The sequence below is a fragment of the Sciurus carolinensis genome, chromosome 4 (genome assembly GCF_902686445.1).
Source record: "Sciurus carolinensis chromosome 4, mSciCar1.2, whole genome shotgun sequence".
Taxonomy (NCBI): Eukaryota; Metazoa; Chordata; class Mammalia; order Rodentia; family Sciuridae; genus Sciurus; species Sciurus carolinensis.
Window position 1 is genome coordinate 7,760,459 of NC_062216.1, and position 18,314 is coordinate 7,778,772.

The following is an 18,314-nucleotide window of genomic DNA, read 5'->3' on the forward strand; positions in this document are numbered from 1 at the left end:
TCTCCCCGTGCCCTCACATGGCTTTCCCTTTGTGTGTGGCTGGCACTGATCTCCTCTTCTTATAATGTCACCAGGGACCTGGGGGCCACCCTAATGATCTGACTTTACCTTAACTACCCCTGAAGATCCTCTGTCCAAATACAATCACATTCTGAGGGTGGGGGATCCGGGACTCCAATATAGGGACACTCTGGCCCATAACAAAGCCCAGGCAGCTCTCCCTGGCTGTGGCACTCAGGTCAGCCTGTCGAGTTGGAGGGTGGAGGACGGCCTTGGGGGTGCACCACTGAGAAGATGCAGGCACAATGTGGGCGAAGTCCTGGTCATTTCTAGGTGGGCATCCTGGGGACACTGCTGGTATCACAGGCCAAGGATGCGAGAGGGACTTGTGTCTGGGAAAGGAACCGAAGTTCTGAGATGAGGGAGCTGTGGAAGAGGCGCACTCTTATTTATTACCGTAATAATTGCTTCAACCAAAACAGGGATAGAGGAGCCTCCGCCTGCCTGTTTTCCGGCCTTGACCCGGACTGTGCTGAGCTCATGGTCTCTGTCTCCAGCTCCTATTTTTTACACACTGTGACTTTCTCCTGGTCCAGCCCACACAGCACGCCATGTCTTCAAGGCCTCCGGCTGCCTGCTAGGGGAGGCCGTGGGATGGAATTTCAGACTAAACTTGAGCTAGAGGGCTACCTTCTCAAGGGCACAGTGATGTCTCAGGCAGCAGCTGCAGCACCCAGGGAGAGCCAGAAAGTTCTAGCTTGTTGTGCATTGAGGGAACCAGTCCTGAGAAACTGTCATTCTGGGAAATGACCTGTGAGATCCATTCCCAAGGGCCTAACCATCAGGGACCCTGGGAGGGCACAAGGACACTTGCAGGACCAGGGGCAGCTGGCAACTTCCTGCAACTGCTGCTTTTGTGCTGGCAGCATTGCTGCTTTGGAAAGAAGGGTCTGTTTGGTCAGGCAGTGGCTATTTCCCACGCATGTGTGAACCCCCTCTGCATAGGACTGAATTGGCTGCCGCGCTGCCCCTCAGACATTGCCCCACTTGATCTGTGTGGTAAAGGGCAGGAAATATCCAACTCTTCAGCCCACTGTGCAGATAAGGAAACTGAGGCTGGGCAAGGTCAATGGCTTGTCCCAGGCGGTGGAACTGGCAGGTGGTGGACCAGCCCTTTGGCATCTGAGGCTGCCCTATGTCTACAGGAGCTCAGCCAATCCCCTTGCAGCCCCAAGGGAGGGCTGCAATCTTCAGCTCTCAGGCCCCCGAGTGCATGTGAGGACCCAAAGTCACATCACGCAGCCAGGTGGAGGCAGAGTTGACTTCAAACATGTCTCCTAATGTCAGGTCTGGGCACATTTTCCTCCACCACAACAACACAACAACACAACCATGGCGACAGGTGGGTCTGGTAGGTGTAGGACCAGACTCCACCCTCAGTGTGCTAATGGTCCGGCTGCTGGAGGTGATTAGTGACCGGCAGGATGGGGAGTCCAGCAGGAGGGTGCCTTGGCTTGGGAACTGGGCCGTCCACCCCACCCCTGGTGTTGCATCTCCTGGATGAGCCAGGCTCTGCAGGCAGCAGCACTTGGGCCCTGGACAAGGCAGGGTCTGATCTTCCACCAAAACTTCTGCTGTGACAGTCTGAGGAGGAGGTACAATGTCATGGAAAGGGAATAGGGGTGGGGTGAGCAGGTCCAAGTTCACATTTGATGCCGCCTGGAAGAGAGGCTTGACGGCTGGTTCTCGAGCCTCAGTTTCTCCACCTGTAAGTGAAAGCAACGATGCCTGCTTGGTAGGACTGCTTTGAGGGGGAAACTAGACAGGGTGTGTCACCGGACCCTGAAGCTGACATGTAGTAGTCGCTAAATAAATGGTGACTGATACTATTGTGATGAGCAGGGCAGAACTGAGTGCCCGACTGGGGCAGAGTTTGCATAGTTCTGAGACAGGGCGTTGGTGCCTGTGGTCATTCATCTGCCTCCTGCACACCTGCAGCCAGAGGCTGGGCGAGCCTTGGAGTCACCAGCTGTGCCCTGGGCGAGCCCATGCCCCCAGCCTCCCACTCTTGTCTGCAAAGCAGGGTACGAAGGCACCTTCCCTTATTCAAACAAGGCCAGGGTTGCATGCAGAACATGCTTCTCACACGTACCGGTGACCGTCACTGTCATCCATGCCACTGACGTCACTGTGGTCCTCAATGTCTCGGGGGCAGCGCAGGGTATATGCCTGGACAGTCATGATGAGGGACTGGGCTGTGTCTGTGTTGGGCAGGGTGCTGCCACCATTGGTCACGATGGGTGCTGAAAGCCACGAGGGACTTGTGAGTTCTCCCTCCTGACAGTGGTGACCTCTGCCAGCCGATTGTCTAAACGGGCCCCACGTGTGGATGTCAGTTGCCTCCCTGTCAGGGACTGAAGTCAGCGCGGGCCAGGCTGACTGGTCTCTGAGCTCCTGCTGGCCCCGTCATTCTGGGGCCCCAGGGGCCCAACCTGGGCTGAACGTCACCCAAAGCAGGACGGGAGGAGGGTCAGCTCCAGGGCCCTTGGGAAGCAGGGCCAGGGGTCCGTGGCCTTGCACACACGAGTGGCTTCACTGTCGTGTCTGTTTCCTCCAACACGAGCGCAGGCCCGGGAGAGGGGTTTCCTCCATCCTGCTTCCCGAGGCACTCCTGGAGCCAGCAGTTGCCAGCCGTGCGCCAGACACTCACTCAACCTTGATTAGCTTAATGAAATGATGATGGTGTCACGGAGCAAGAAAGGAAGTGTGATCGAGGTCCTGGGGGAAAGGTGGAGAAAGTACAAGTCAGAGGCAACGACTGGACTGGGTTTCGAATAGGAGTTCATTAGGTAGCAATGGGGAAAAAGGGTTGGTTTTTGTTTTTTTCTCCGGTTAGATTTCAGGATGAACTTTTTATTGATGACATTTGTGAGACCTTTGGGTAAGTCAACAGGAGAGAAGGTGTGATCTGCAGAGGAGTTAGAACAAATGTCTGGAGGTTGCCGTAACGGGGAAGGGAACTGATTGACAGGAGCGACATCCCGTCTGTGTCTGTCTGGTGCTGTGTCCTGCACTTGGCACCTGGTAACCTACACCTGCAAGCCTCCCCGCAGGATTCGCATCTCACCACCTTCAAGTGCTGGCTCAGAGGACTGCGGAGACTAGTTCTGGGTTGTCGCGTCCCCTCTGCCCGCAGAGAGAGACACGGCAAACGTCTGAAGCTTTGGAAGTTTATTGTGCACAGTTTCTTTCCTACGCTTCTCTTACCCCTAGCTTCTTCGCACTCTCAGCTTCCCTTTTCCCAGCTCCTTCCGCTCCCGCTGCTGCCGCGGCCGCCGTCGCCGCCGCCGGTTCTTCCGCTTCTTCCGTCCCTTCCTCAGCTTCTTCCCCCTACTCTCCCACCCACCAGGCTTATATACACTTCAGTCAATCAGGGGAGAGTACACGAGATAAACGCGGACAGCTGCAGGCACAGGACGGGTGCACGAGGGGGGGGCATGCTCTAGTCACATCGTTAACTAGCCAATTATTGGAATTCGCTGGTTGTTTACTGTATAGCTGGCCGCCTCTGGCTCAGCGTCAGGCGCCATCTTGACCATGTCTAAGGCTGGGGTTCCCGGGAACCCCCACACTGGGTGTCAGAGTTTGTAGGGCTAGCCTGGACTAGCCTGGGCTAGCTCTAGGGCTTTCTGTATCCACAGTGCCTGCCCCTTCCTGGACTGGCGGGCCCCAGTTGGAGGCAAGGGATACAGTCACCCTAACCTCGGGGTGAATGAATTCAATGTCCTCAGAAACAGAGTCTTTTGTTAAAGCTCCAAGTCCGAAGGCCGGAACTTAAAAATGGGCTCTAAGACTTTTACACTAAAAATTCGAAACAGATTTTTGAGTCACCCCATCTACCCTGTCCCTCCCACCGTGCTCCCTCCCAGGGAGTCTCAGGAACACCAAAAGCGCCAGGAGGAGGATGGAGGTGCTCCAACCAGCACCAACCTTGGAAGGTCCCAAGCAGGAGGGCGGGTTAGGGAGGTGGGGAGCCTGGTTGTTCTAGCCCGAAGCCCAGAGGTTCCCTGTCGGTTCCTTAAGAGGAGGGAGGGACCGGGAGGGGGCCGAGGGGGAGGCGAGATAAGCCGGTGATCATTTGTCTTTTTAATTGGCTCAAATGCTGGGAGGAGAGCTGCGTGCTATCCCTGCTCCGGGCTGGATCGGGTCCAAGCGCCGGACGGTGGACCTGGAAGTGTGGGCTGCAGAGTGAGGCCGAGGCGCAGAGCCGGAGGGGCCTGGGGAGGGGGCCCAGGGATTCGTGGGAGGCGGAAGGCTGCGCAGAGGCGGGTTTCCTGCTCCGGCATCCCAGAAATCTAAAACAGCGACTCAGTGACTGAAAGAGACAGATTTTAAAGAATCTGTGGCATCCAGAGGACCCTCCTCATTCATTCCTCTGCCTGAGGCTGGATCCCGGCCACCAGTGAGGCCCAGTGGGCTGTGTGTTTGAGACGCCATGAGAGTGGACGTGGAGGACCGGGACAGCGACCCTCTGGTGCTCAGGGGGTGATGAGCAGTGCCCTGCGGTGCCTGCTGTCCCTCTGTGTCTCTGAAGCGGTCTGGGATGAAGAGGCCAGGTACACCTCTTCCGTACTCAGGCAAGGCCACCGCAGCCCCCGAGGTCAGCTTCGTGATGTGTCCGAGGTCACCAGCATTGCGGCTGTGGCTCGCACTGGTCTCCTGGCCTACATGGGAGGTCTGACTGATAAAGCCTCCACCCCACAAAGGACATGCAGGTGAGGCCCAGGGTGGCGGTCCCCAGCAACGGCCACCAGCACGGCTTCTAGGGAAGTCGCCACCAGGGCACATCTCAGCCTTGGCGCCTTGGGTGCAGGAGGAGGGATGCTTTGAACGTCGCAGGATTGGTCCAGAGAGCAGGTCATGAAGTCAGAAGACAGGGAGAGGGGGTTCCACTCAGTGTTGGGGTCTTCAGGCAGCAAGAAAGTAGGAACACTGGGGCGAGCGGTAGGCCACAGGCCGCGGGTAATGCCTGGTGCACCAAGGTCTTCCCTTGGGAGAGTCCAGCCCCTCTGACTGAAGTACACACCGCTGCTCAATACCCTTAGGCCCAAGTGCCCACTTATGTCTCTGATCCCAAAGCAAAGTAAGACACTGGGCTTTGCTCCTTAAACGTCCAGGCCCTGTGAGGTGGGTGAGCAATTTCCCCCTGGCCAGGAGACCAGGGCTGTGGCCCTCTGGGCCCACCCTAGAGGAATGGTAAAATGGCAGTTCCTGCTCCTTTTTGGGGCTGTGGGAGGGACTTCTCCCAGAGTGGCCCAGGAGTCACAGTGAAAGTCACTTGGAAGTAACCGAATGAATCAGACTGACAGAATGGGCCTGTTCTCCTAGAAGGCAACATCGGCATCAAGTTTAAGCAGAGACCCTGTGGGGCTGGACCTCGTGCCAGCAGCTAGGTCCCCAGACCCTGAAGAGGACTGACTCGACCCTCCCGTGCTCACCTGGGTGGTTTGGGTGGCAGAATTGTAAACGCAGCCTATTCCAGAGTGAGTGTCCAGGGTCTACGCCCAGTCCATTGCCTCAGACCCTCCCCATCCACCACCAGACAGCAGCCAGGCAGGGTCTGGGGATGAGGAACCAGCACCGGAGAGGAGCTACCAGCCTCTGGGAGCCTGAGGCAAGTTCCAAAAGTTTGGAGGGCTGCTCTAGATACTTAGGAAGTTTGTGTTTGCTATAATTTTTTTAAAAAAGTTTTTCATTGATGTATTATATGTGCATAAATTTGTTTGCTTTTAAAAAAATTTTTAAAAAGTCATTTTGGATTTAGACTGCACGTCACCACCCCCCCTCCAATGCTGAGGCTCCTGAGAGTTCCTTCTTCCACGTCCCTTGGAGAAGTGAAGGACACAGAGAATCCCGACACCCGGAACGGGGCAGAAGCACCACGTGAGCATGCCTTGCAGGCGCTGGGAGGCGCAGGAGCATTATGGCAATCTTCCAGCAGATGGCAGCAGCTTGTCTAGGGGAAAAGGCACTTTTTTCCCCCACTGGTCTTGGGAATTGAATTCTGGGACTCTGCAAGATAGCCAGGTGCTGGTCCCCTGAGCTACATCCACAGTCCTTTTATTTTATTTTATCTTATTTTATTTTATTTTATTTTGAGATGGGTATCACTTAGTTACCCAGACTGACCTTGAACATGTGATCTCCTTGTCTAAGTTTTCTGAGTAGCTGGGATTATAGGTGTGCAGCATCACACCCAAAGACACCTTTTAAACTCACACAGAGGCCCTATATGGGTTCGTGGTGGTCTGGGGTGTGATGAGGACAGTGGCTTAGACATTACCTAATTTTACTTCACCCTTTGACAGGCGTGGAGTAGGTTAGCTATTGCTCTGCCAAGATCTGTGGAGGGAGGTTGTGCTTCTTTTGCTCTGCCACAGAGGTGAAGAGTAAGGCCAAGAGGCTGATGCTTGCTAGGGGCCGGCAAGTGTCAGCACAGCACAGGAAGAGATTTACAGTCATCAAAGCATCAAAGAGATGAGGTAGTGAGGTGCTCATCACCAAAGCATTCAAGCTGGGAATGGGGAATGATTTCCCAGCAGCCCCAAAGCATTAGATGGGTTAGGTTAAATGGACTTTCAGGATCACTTCCAAGTTGTAACAGCTCCCACGGTTACTTCACTAAGAGGAGAATGCTGACCAGGGTCTTGAGCTCTGGAGGGAAGGATATGACTTGTCATCTACCACCCACCCTGGTGGCCCATGTCAGTAGGCTCAGGGGACCTAATTGAACAAGTGGGGGCCAGAGCATTTGTATCAGAGCTGCAGATGGCCCCTCCCACCTTGCTAATGGGCACCCCACCTCAGCTGCCACCTTGAAACTCTATGCACTATGCATGCACAAGGTACGTGCCCAAAGAACCAGCATCAAACACTGGCCCTCAGCCTCACTGACAGAGGCCACAGAGGTAACAGAGGCCAGTGGGACATGGGTGCCCTTTGTCTTTCCTTTCTCCCCAGAAGATGGAGCAGGGCGGGAAAGGCAGGGTCTGAAAAATCCCCATCTGGTTCCAACCCCACCTCAAGAAATCCCTGACGGTGACCACACTCGACCCCCTTGTCAATCAGGGAGACGTCGGCCAATGTCAGCCACAGCTCAGGGAGGTGAGATGGTGCCGGAGGGGAGGGGACATTTCTTTATCCACATCACACAGATGTAAACAATAGCAGGAATAATGAAAGGGAGGCCCTCCAAGCCTGTCTCTGACCTGCTCTCCCTGAGTGGATCCCCCAAGCTCATGGCCCTAATGGCTCTGGAGATTGCAGCTTATTATCCTTATCTTCCTTAGGCAAAAGCACCTCCGTGAAAGACACTCTGGGGCGGGTCCTGGATGTCTCTGTAATCCCCTCATTATGTATGAGGCAAGATCAAAGCCCCCTGGGGATGCAAGAAACATGTCAGAGCTGGGAGCTGCATGTCCATTAGAGCCAACAAATGCTGGGCCCAGCTGGTGGGGCCGCAGAGAGCCGCCCTGCCCTGAGGAGAGAGCTCTGAGGAGAGGCAGAGGTGGCGGCTGGGCAGGAGGCTCTGGCCATGAGGCCACAGGGACAGGCGAGGGGCCAGAGAGGCAGCGGCTGAGGGAGGAGCAGAGCCAGGCTCCCAGCCTCCCCTGGCTCCCCTGTCTTTGACAGGGCACTTGATTCCTGTCTTATGCCGGCCACTGTGCTGACTAGCAGCACCAAGACCTCCCAGAGCCTCGAGGTCCTGCTGGGTGGACATTCTGTAGTCACTTCTGGGGGAGAGAAAGCCAGGGAAGAGGAATGGGGAATCCTGAGAGAAAGGACATGGAAGAAGATACAAGCAAGAGGAGGCAAGAAAAGGAACTCGGGATTGGTGACATCCCTTTAAAAGTCTTGCCTCTGTAGAGCTCACTGCAATGCACCCTGTGCCTTTGCGGTTGCCTTGTGCACCCCAATTCTTCATTACAGGGGAGGGTGCTCCCCAAAACCCTGCTGAGAAATGAAGACCAGGGTGTCCCTAGCCACGGCCACAGGAGGACAGAGGCCCTTGATCATCCCCAGAGGAAAGGACAGCTAAGTGGGAATATGCCTCTGTGTGTGTGTGTGTGTGTGTGTGTGTGTGTGTGTGCAGCACCCCCACATGAGAGAGAGAGAGGCAGGGAGGGAGGAGGGAGGGAGCGGGGAGGGAGGGCGGGGTCACCCGCCGCCCCTCTGCTCCCCAGGCCCAGAGGCACAGCCAGCACCCTCACAGGCTGAGAACTCAGCGCAAGCCAGCCAGCTGCACCCACACCTGCCAACCACACTCTGGCTCTATAACTTGTGCATCTTCCAACTGCACCTCTGGTGACTCCACATCTGTCGCCTCCACTTTGCAAGCCCCTGGGAAAGGCAGGTACCTGGAAGCCTGCCGAGCTGTCAGGGGGACCGTGCACCAGCCACCGGCCGGCCGGGAGCTGCTGAGGACCCAGGTAGCACAGTCGCTGGGAGGGGAACCGGGCTCGGGCCCTCTGCTCCTCTACCTCAGTGTCTCTTCGTGTCCCCGAACTGGTGTTGCTAGGACCGAAGCTGTGCCTACGAGTCCCTCACCTTCTTCTTCACGGGAAGCAGCAGTGCGGCTGGGGTCAGCTCGCTGACTCTCACACCGCCGTCTAACGGGGGCGCCTGTCTCAGGTGATGCTGCCAGCAGCCCCACTGTCCTTACGAGTGGCTTCACCTGGGACTGGGAACACATCTCTCTGCAGAAGCAACGTGTACCTCCAATCCCCGGTGCCCACATGCGCTGCTTGTGACATTACACATGTGCAGAGTGGTGTGTGCCCTTGCACACCTTGTCACTTCAATGAAACAAAACAAGAAATTGGATAAAGCAACCCTTTTCTTACCCAGATGCTGACTGATGCTTGAGGGGAGACGGGTGTAATCAGGAGGAGGTGAAGAGAGTGGAGGAAGACTCTTCACTCATCTGGGCAGGGCCCCTGAGCCCTTCCAAGTGCTGTGGAGACAGATGACATTGTTTGGTTTTTAAAATGACACTTAGATTCATAGTTCTCACCATAACCAAGACACGGAATCCACTGAAGTGTCCGCTGGCAGGTGAATGGACAACGAAGATGTGGTACATACGCAATTGAATATTATTCCACCACAGAAGGGGTGAAATCCTGTCACGGCTGCAGTGTGGGTGGACCCAGAGGACATTATGTCAAATGTCCAGAGCAAACCAGGATCTCTCCAGGGAAGAGTGTCCTGTCAATCATAGAGCAGTATCAGCATGACCTGGGGACTAGAGGGGCCTCTCCTTGGTGCCTCTATGGACACACACCTGGATTATGTGCTAGGCTTGTCCTGGAGGACGGAGGATGCAGAGAACCAGTCCCACAGCTTCTCACTCATCTGTGGAAGCTAGAAAAGTCGATCAACATAGGCGTGGAGAGTAGAGGCCTTTAGAGGCTTTGCCCAAAGTCTAGGTCCTAGCTGAGGCCTCTCCACACTGCGGCTGGGGTGGCCTGTCCTGTGCCTGTGACTGCAGTGCAGCCCCTTGTGCTGGCAGCGTGACGGTGACTGACAGGGACGGTCACATGCCGAGCACCTCCCCTGGCGCCGCCCGCCCGCGTCTGCTCCTGAGACGGCAGTTCCCCAGCTTTCTCTCCGATCCCACCTCATTCCTTTCTGCACACACTTTTCTCCAGTCCCAGCAAGACCCTTCCCTCCCCGGGGCTGACGCTTCTTGCCCCTGCCTCGGAGCCCCTGCCCCCAGAACATCCCTCTCCTGGCACAGGCCCCGTCAGGTCCTCTACTCGATGTCCAAGCTCAGGTCAAGCCTGGGGCCTGGTGGACACGCTGCTGGGTCACCCCACCTGGGGGGCAGGGACCCTGCTCTGCAAGGTGCCCCTTGGCAAGTTAGCCACCGCCTGGTGGATCAGCATGGCCCAACTAGGCCAGCGGCTCATCGCCCGCCCTCCACCCACCCTCGGCCCCGTGGGACTCTGGTGGACAGAACCGTGTCTCAGCCATTTCTGAATTCCTAGCGCCCAGAAAATCCAACCAGTCTTAATGAAAAATAGCAACCGCCTGATGAAGCCTTGGGTCATTCAAGGGTATTTGAATGACATTCTTAAGCATTTTCTCAAATGTGTTCCGAGAGTTTCCATTTCCACAGAATGATAAATACTGGCAACGTTTCTCATAGAAAATTAATTAGGAGAAATGCTAGATTTAGAAAAGTAAAACAAATTTCTTTATTGAAGAGTCATTCAAATATTTTAATATGCTAATATGTATTAATATCCAGCAGGTGAATGTAATGTGAAGCCATTCCAGAGCTCGTGTGCCGGCTGCTTTCGCTTGTCTAGGGGAGCATCACCCCCAGGGTTCCAGGGCACACACTCTGGGAAACATGGTGCTAGTCCTGCCTCGACCCCTGCAGGAGGCACGCTCCCCGGAAGGCCGCAGTGAGGATCCTCGTGAGAAGCTCGCCGGCATTCCTCCTGGCCTTCAGGGCTATCCCACAGTCTCCTGGGGCCGTGCTTCGCCTCTGAGAAATGGGTCTGCTCCAGGAGGCTCCGGAGGGGCTCTTGCAGCCTGGCCCCGGGTCGTTCTGAGGCGCCCCCAGGCTCAGTGAATTCCAGGACCGACGGGGGCATCCTGAGATGACTTGGTCCCTCTGTGTCAGGAGCCTCGTGTTGACAGCACCCAAGAGGCGGCCGAGCCCCGGGCTGCCCAGCACCCCACCCGCAGCCCCGGGTGCCCCCGTCTCTCAGCGCCCACTCACACTCAGAACCGGGTAGTGATGTGGGAGGTTTACTTCAGGGCGGAGCAAACCAGCCTCTCTCCTGGGAAGAGCCACCTGTCAATCAGAGCGGCATCAGCAGGACCTGGGGCCTCGAGGGGCCTCTCCTTGGTGCCTTTACGGACACCCAGCTGGATGGTGTGCTAGACTTGTCCTGCAGGGTGCACCAAGGCCTCCAGAAGGCCTCCTCTGCTGGGCATCAGGGCAGATCTGCGGACCTCTGCCCTCTTGGTGAGGACAGCAAAGGACACAGTGAGTGGAGTCTGAGGTGGGAATAAGGGAGGCCGGGGTCTCTGTCGTGGCCTCCACACTCAGCCATTCATCGAGTACTCGCTGAGCACTTGCACGTGCCCAGGGGATACAGGGATCGATCTGGTGGGCTCTTTCAAACATGCCTAGATCTGTCCCCAACTCTGGAACAGAGACAACTTAAGACAGCTTGCTCAACATTTTTTTAAAACTGGGGATTGAACCCAGAGATGTTTTTCCACTCAGTATGTCCCAAGTCCTTTCCTATTTTTTATCTTGAGACAGGGTTTTGCTAAGTTGCTGAGGGTCTGGCCAAATTGCTGAGGCTGGCCTCGAACTTGAGATCCTCCTGCCTCAGCCTCCTGAGTCATGAGGATTACAGGTGTGCACCACCACATCCAACTCAACAAACACCTTGGGGGGCCACTATTTGCCGAGTTTGGCACCCACTTTAATTTTATTCTATTGTGGTGAAATACACGTACATAAAACCAATCAACTTCACCATTTTTAAGGGTACGGTTCAGTGGCATCAAGTCCTTTCACATTGCAGGCAACCATCACCACCATCCCTCTTTAGAAGTTTTTCATCTCCCCAGCTACAATGGCACCCATTAAACACTACCTTCCCGCTTCCCAGAGACACCAGCCCGGCACACACCCTGTATGTTGTGTCCATGCATTTCAGGCTTTGGACGGTGACCCACAGAATGCTGAAGTTGGGGCAGAAGGCAGGCGACTCCTTCAAAGAGAAATGGGTGCCTCAGGCGACGGCTGTCAGCGTGACCCGTGCTCCCCACGATGCCGGCCAGCTTCAGCCCAAAGCCCGGACAGGCCACCTCCTGCCTCCCTGGGCCTGGGGGCCAGCAGCATGGGCAGCAGCCAGGGAGTCTGATCCAGGCTGACCGACGTTGGGGGCCTCTGCAGCCAGTGAAATAACTGGGGAGAACTTTGAACCCACGGCACTTTCTTCTCCCTCCTCTCTTGTAGGTGGGAGGAGCAGAGGAGGCGTTGTGGGGGTTAGGGTTCTGAGCAGGAGTTGGGGCTCAGGGAGGCTGAGCTGTTGCTGCCATCGGTACGGCCGGCCTGTGGACACTCAGCCTCGAGCCCATGAATGGGGGTCATGTCCCACCCCCGTTTGTGTTGAATCAGTGTGGAGACTGCAGGGGGATCAGGCCTTGAAGGCGGAGTTCTGCCGAGTGGACCAGTGCCCTAATATGGAGGATCATGGGAGGGTCCAGAGAGAAGGCGGCCATCAGAAACCCACCGGGCTGGCACCTTGATCTCCACCCTCCAGCCTCCAGAGAGGTGTGGGGTGAGTGTCTGTTGCTTCCAGGTCACCTGGGCTATGCCACCTTGTTACAGCAGCTCCCACTGACTAAGACATCCACGGTCCCTTAGGAAGTACCAAAACAGGACCAGGCTAGCCCAGCTCTGAAGAGCTCCTTCAGCTTCTCACCTCCAAGTGTCCACCAGGACTTTCTTTTCACCAGTAGAGGTCACACAGGTTGTCTTAGTGGCCCTTCCTGGGGACCTGAGCATCTTGGAAAGGAACTTTGAAGAAGCAGAACTCTCAGTGGGAAGGTGCTGTCTCTGTGGACTGTGCCTTTGTGCCTAGACACCATGCTGGGCACTGCCATTCCAGGCAGGTAGAGATGGTATCCTCCTCTTGGAGAAGGAGTCTAAGGTTCATAGTGGTCCCAGGGAATCCAAAGGAGAATATGGTGGCGTGCCAGGAGTACGTAGAGAAGCCAGAGGGGCATGTTTGGGGAGAGGAGGCCTCAGAGGACATTCCTTGATGCATGGGGTCCCTGGGGCACACCTGTGGGGCCTGGGACCCGTGCAGGTTCTCCTGTGCGGGGTGCTGCTGTTCCCGGCCAGGCCTGCAGCTCCCAGCCGAGGGCACGAGCTTCCTGGCTCATCCAGGTTTTCTGCGGATGCTCCATGTTTACACGTCTTCTCTGAGCTGAGAGGCCCTTCCCAGCAGCAGGGAGAGTGGAGATGCCTGACCAGCTGCTGACCCCAGCTGACCCCCGTGACCCCAGAGCCATCACAGGGAGACAGCCCTGTGGTGGGCCAGGACCACCAACGCTGCAGCAAGGACCCGGCGGCCGAGCCGAGCAGGGAACTGCAGGGGAGGATCCCCCAGGCCTCGGGCCAGGGCCGGCCGCAGCGGCTGCTGAGCACAGGCTGGACGTGGAAGGGACAGTACTGGAAGCACACGTAGGGCACTGGGCCCCTAGGCGCACGCCCAGTTGGCCCCGCAGCATTCCTGAATGGAGGTGCTGTTTTGATCCAGACTGGGTTGCCGAGCACACGGAAGCACACCGCAGAGATGGGCAAGCACCTTGCCTGAGGTCACTGCCCTCGGGAGGACAGACGCAGGGCCCGCATCCAGGGGTGTCCACCTGTGCTGCCAGGACGCAAGCCCGCTGGAATCCCTGACGGAGCCTCTACACCTGGCTCTGCCAGTAGAGTCCCAGTGTGGCATGGAACCCTCGAGGCGGGAGTGGGGCAGCAGGCAGGGCCAGCCGCCCGCCAGCCCCGCCGCACTGACCTGCTTCCCCGAGGGAGGGCATCATCCCATGCGGGCTCCTCCAGCCACAGGAGGCAGCTCGTTGAGGCCACGGGTGAGCCCCCACCTGGTGGGAGGCGGCGGCGGCAGCATCCTGAGTGCCAGCAAGGCTGGTCACAGTTGCCATTAACCTCAGGGGAGGAGCCGCAGGGTCCTTGGGCTGGAGAGAGGTCATCTTTGAGAGAAGGGTCTACAACAGGCTACACGGTCTCCCTCCCCCAGGACTGTTGGGTTGACCCCAAGGTCTTGTTATCTTCACTTATTTCTGACCTACAGACCTGGCACTTCCACCGTCCCTCCTCAGACCAACCCAACAGAATTCGCCCCAGTTGAAACTCTCACATCACACTGGACTTGAGTCCTTTCCCACCCTGCTCTGTTCTCCAGAGCAGTCCTGTGGGAGTAGCTGGGTCCTGGCCTGTGGCCACCTCTGGGCCTGTGCAGCAGCAGGAGGTGCTGGACCAGAGGTCAAAACTGGTGCCTCAGCTTCCTCTTCTGAACCCCTCCCAGGGATTTTAGACCATTGAACAAAATGACCTGAGCCAAGTCCCCAGCCCTGGCCAGGTTCTCAGTCATTACCCAGTGGGCACATGTGCAGTGAGTCGGAAGCAGGAAGAGAAGGGTCATGGTCGGCTCACGAAGGGGCTTTGTGAAGATGCACAACCAGGACTGACGATTCTCATAAGTTCCTCCCCAGCCTCACTGCCAAGGACGGGCGCCTGCAGGTTGCTGGCCACACTGGCTACCGTGGCCTCACTGTGCTTTTGCTTGGCCTGCCCCATCTCGCCTACCATTCTTCCTGGGTGCCATTTTGACCAGAGGCCCCATAAAGGTGCTCGAGCCTGGTGGTGGGGCTCTGGATGGGGGAGATTGCTGCCCCCTGCTCTTTCTAGCCCCATGAGAGACCCCAAGGCTCATGAGCCTCTGCCACGAACACTAACAGACTGCGCTGACCCCTCCACCACACAGCCAGCCTCCCCATCCCAGGACACGCCGACCAGCTAGAACCCTCGTGGTAGGTATAGCTGCTCCTACACTACCGTCTCTCCTTGGCAGTCACTTCTGTGGCACACCCAGCCTCAGCAGCACACTGCTGTGGTTTAGCTGCTAGATGTCGCCCAAGACTCATGTGCGAGGCAATGCAGGAAGGTTTAGAGGCGAGAGATTGGTGAAAGATGAACCCAGTAGCAATAATCGCCTGATAAAGATTAACAGGGTGGCAACTGTAGGCAGGCGGGGTGTGGCTGGAAAGAGGTGTGTCCCTGGGGGCGTGCATTTGGGGTCTATATTTTGTCCTTGTTGAGCTGAGCTCTCTCTCTGCTCCCTGGTGCCGTGTCCTGCTTCCCTCCACCACCCGCTTCCTCCATGATGTTCTGGTTCACCTCAGGCCCTGAGGAATCGAGTTAGCAGTCTATGAACCGAGACCTCTGAAACAATGGGCCCCCGAATACACTTTTCCTCCTTTAATTGTTCTCGTCAGGTGTTTTGGTCTCAGAGGCAAAAAACAAAAACAAAAAAAACTGACTAAAACATTCCTGGACCCCTGAGTTGGGGACCCTCCTCTGTCAGGAAAAGATCCTGTCCTAGGAAAAGATCCAGGCAAGATGGAGCAGTCCCAACTGGCCTCTAGGAGAATCAAGATGGTGGTGAGGCTTTCCCGGATCAACCCCTCTAAGTCTTGATCCTTGTCCCCAAGAGTGAGCAGACATGGGGCAAGAGCTTTCTGAGATCCAGGTCCTGCCCTGAGTATGCACAATACCCATAGAAAGTAGAAGTGTCATAACTCATGTGAAAACCTGACACACAGAGTTTAGATAACTTGCCAGAAACCGCAGAGTTGGACCCATGGGGAGCCATGAGGAGACCTTGAGCCCAAGCCCACGGCTCTAGGCTGTGTTGAGGTGTGGAAAAGCGTCCTCTTCTCACAGCCAAGACGAGCTGTGGCTTCGCACCAAGTGGAATGAAGTCAAATCTCTGAAACCCAAGGGTCGTCTCCAAAGACCAGAGATCTCCAGTCCCTGGGCTCATCAAGGGATTGTACCCAGAATTTTCCAAAGTTCCCCAAACCCAGGCTCCTTCAGACTTCCCTGAGATGCCTCCCAACAGAATCCTCCTCCCCTGTCCCCAGGCCAGATCTCAGAGGGAGCTAGGGAGAGCTAAGTCGCAGAATAGAAGACTTTAGAGTAAGGCTGTCCTGTTACTCTGAGGGACATGAAGTAACTGGAGAGCTGCCAAGAGTACTGCGAAAGCCTTAGAAGAGCAGGGCATTCATGGTGAGCACGTTAGGCAGGTTTCTGGAGGTTCTTGCAACCTGTTGCCAGTCTTGCCTGCACCACCCCCTCCCCTCCACAAGCTGAGATATTTCTTTTATACCATTTTGGAGAATTTCATTTTCTCAAGGAGAGTACCGAAGGAGCTCAACCTTGATTTGTCAGAATTATGAAGTTGGAAAAGACTAAAGGATCATCTAATCTTTCCTTTTGTTTTTATAAATGAGAAAACTAAGGTCTAGAGACTGGCACTCATGATTTGATGATGGTGCTGCTGATGGAAGTGGTGGTAATCACAGTGATGACGATGGTGAGAGCAATCATAGTGATGGTGCTGATAAAGGTGATGATGGTGGTGGTGGTGATGGTAGTGGTGGTGATGGTGGTGGTGATGGTGGTGGTGAAGGTGGTGATGGTGATGGTGGTGGTGGTGATGGTGCTGGTGATGGTGGTGGTGATGGTGATGGTGGTGGTGAAGGTGGTGATGGTGATGGTGGTGATGGTAGTGGTGATGGTGGTGGTGGTGATGGTGGTGATGGTGATGGTGATGGTGATGGTTGATGATGGTGATGGTGGTGGTGGTGGTGGTAGTGGTGATGGTGGTGGTTGTGGTGGTGGTGATGATGGTGATGGTGATGGTGATGGTGATGGTGGTGGTGGTGGTGGTGGTGACGGTGAAGACGATGGGGTGATGATGATGGTGGTGCTCAGCTGGGTTCTAGGTAGTAGAACACTTAGCATGCAAGGGTTTGGCATACATCTGGCATCTGCTTTATTCCCATGGGTACTTTCACTCTACCTACTTTACAGATGAGAAAGTGAGGCTGGAAAGCAACCTGGCTGAGTTCAGAGAGGCCTGGATGCCACCAGACCCTGCTGGGGCTCTGATTCCACCCAGGGTTCTCTCTAGCCCTCCCACTGCCCGGAGGAGCCAGGAGACTCATGCTTGCCACCAATGGACTCCAGTTACTATGACATTTGTGAGTGCCTTGCTTTCTGTGGCCAACCCCTCCTTCACTGCCAAAGAAAAGGGGACTGAATGAATCACAGCTGGGACACTGGGGGAGACCCAGGATGGCACTGACCAGGACCAGCAGGACCTTCTACTTCCTGGGTTCAAGTCTGCCAAGGTGGGTCTGTCCATGTGTTTGTGGCCAGTGTCCGTGTCCAGTTCTGACTGCCACACACCTGCCTGCACCTGAGTCCTTCCCTGTCCGTTTCCTCAGCTGTGAGGAGGGCACCCAGCCTCTACCTGCTAAGCCTTGTTAAGGTGCCCTGCCTGGCACCCTGTCAGGTCATAGCAGGGCAGTCCACACTCGGCGCCATGACTATTAACATAGGAAGTGAGGATGCAGAAGGGCGTCTGTCCTTGGGACGTCCTGGCTGTGAGGAGCCCTTGGTGGCAGGAAGCTGGTCCTGCCCATCTGGATGTGGCCTAGACTGGGCCACTGTCCGCGGGCGCCAGGCACTGGGCTGGTGGCTGCACGGTCCCAACCTCCCATGGCCTCCCTCCAGCTGGACGAGCAGAGCAGCCCCATGGCCCCGTCGTGGTGGCGGGTGGGGGCAGGAAGGCTGGTGCCTCCGCTGATAACCCGGGGAGCACTCTCGCGGCGGAAACTGGCCGGGATGGAGCCGGCAGGCCGGTAAAGTGGGCCGCGGGGCGCAGGGCAGGACCCAGCGCACCCCCAGGCGGGGTCACGTCATCCATTCCCTGCCACCAGACACGATTGCACCGACCATCCATCACTGCCTGGCTGGCTGGCTTTTTTCTTCCCCAAATGCATTAATGCGTTCTCCTAAAAGACCCAGGCCACGCTGGACAGAGCAAAGCACCGGGGCCTCCCTCACGCTGCTCTGCCCTTCAGTCCACCCCTCCCGGAGGTCGCAGCCTCTCCTTGGTGTGTTGCCCTGGGATCCCTTTGCTGTACTTACACACGTACATGTGTGGGTAACAAACGTGAAATTGTGTGTAAAACCCTGCGCGTGTTTTCCTGCATCCCTGCCTTGTCGCCTTGGTGGGTCCACGGCCCTCCCCATGAAGTGCCCGTCCTGCAAAGGCAGGCTAGCTTCCTTCCTTGTTCCCTTTCCACCAACGTGCACTGAGGTGCAGGGACAGGAGTACTGCACATTTATCTTTGGGGACGAGGGCATGTTTTGCTGGAGGGTAAGTTTCTAGATGTGCAATAGCTTAACAGCACACACAGGCATTCAGAATTTTGAGAGGTCCTGCCAAAAATACTTCCCCCCAAAATCCCTTGTCACAGATGCTCCCCGACCTTTAAGAGGAATCACTTATGTAATTGGATGTTGGCACTGTCGCCATTTGGCAGTCTAGTAAAACAAGAAAACAAACAGAACAGCACTAGTACCGAATGTGCATTTTTCCTGCGCGGGTGCGGCGGCGCACCTC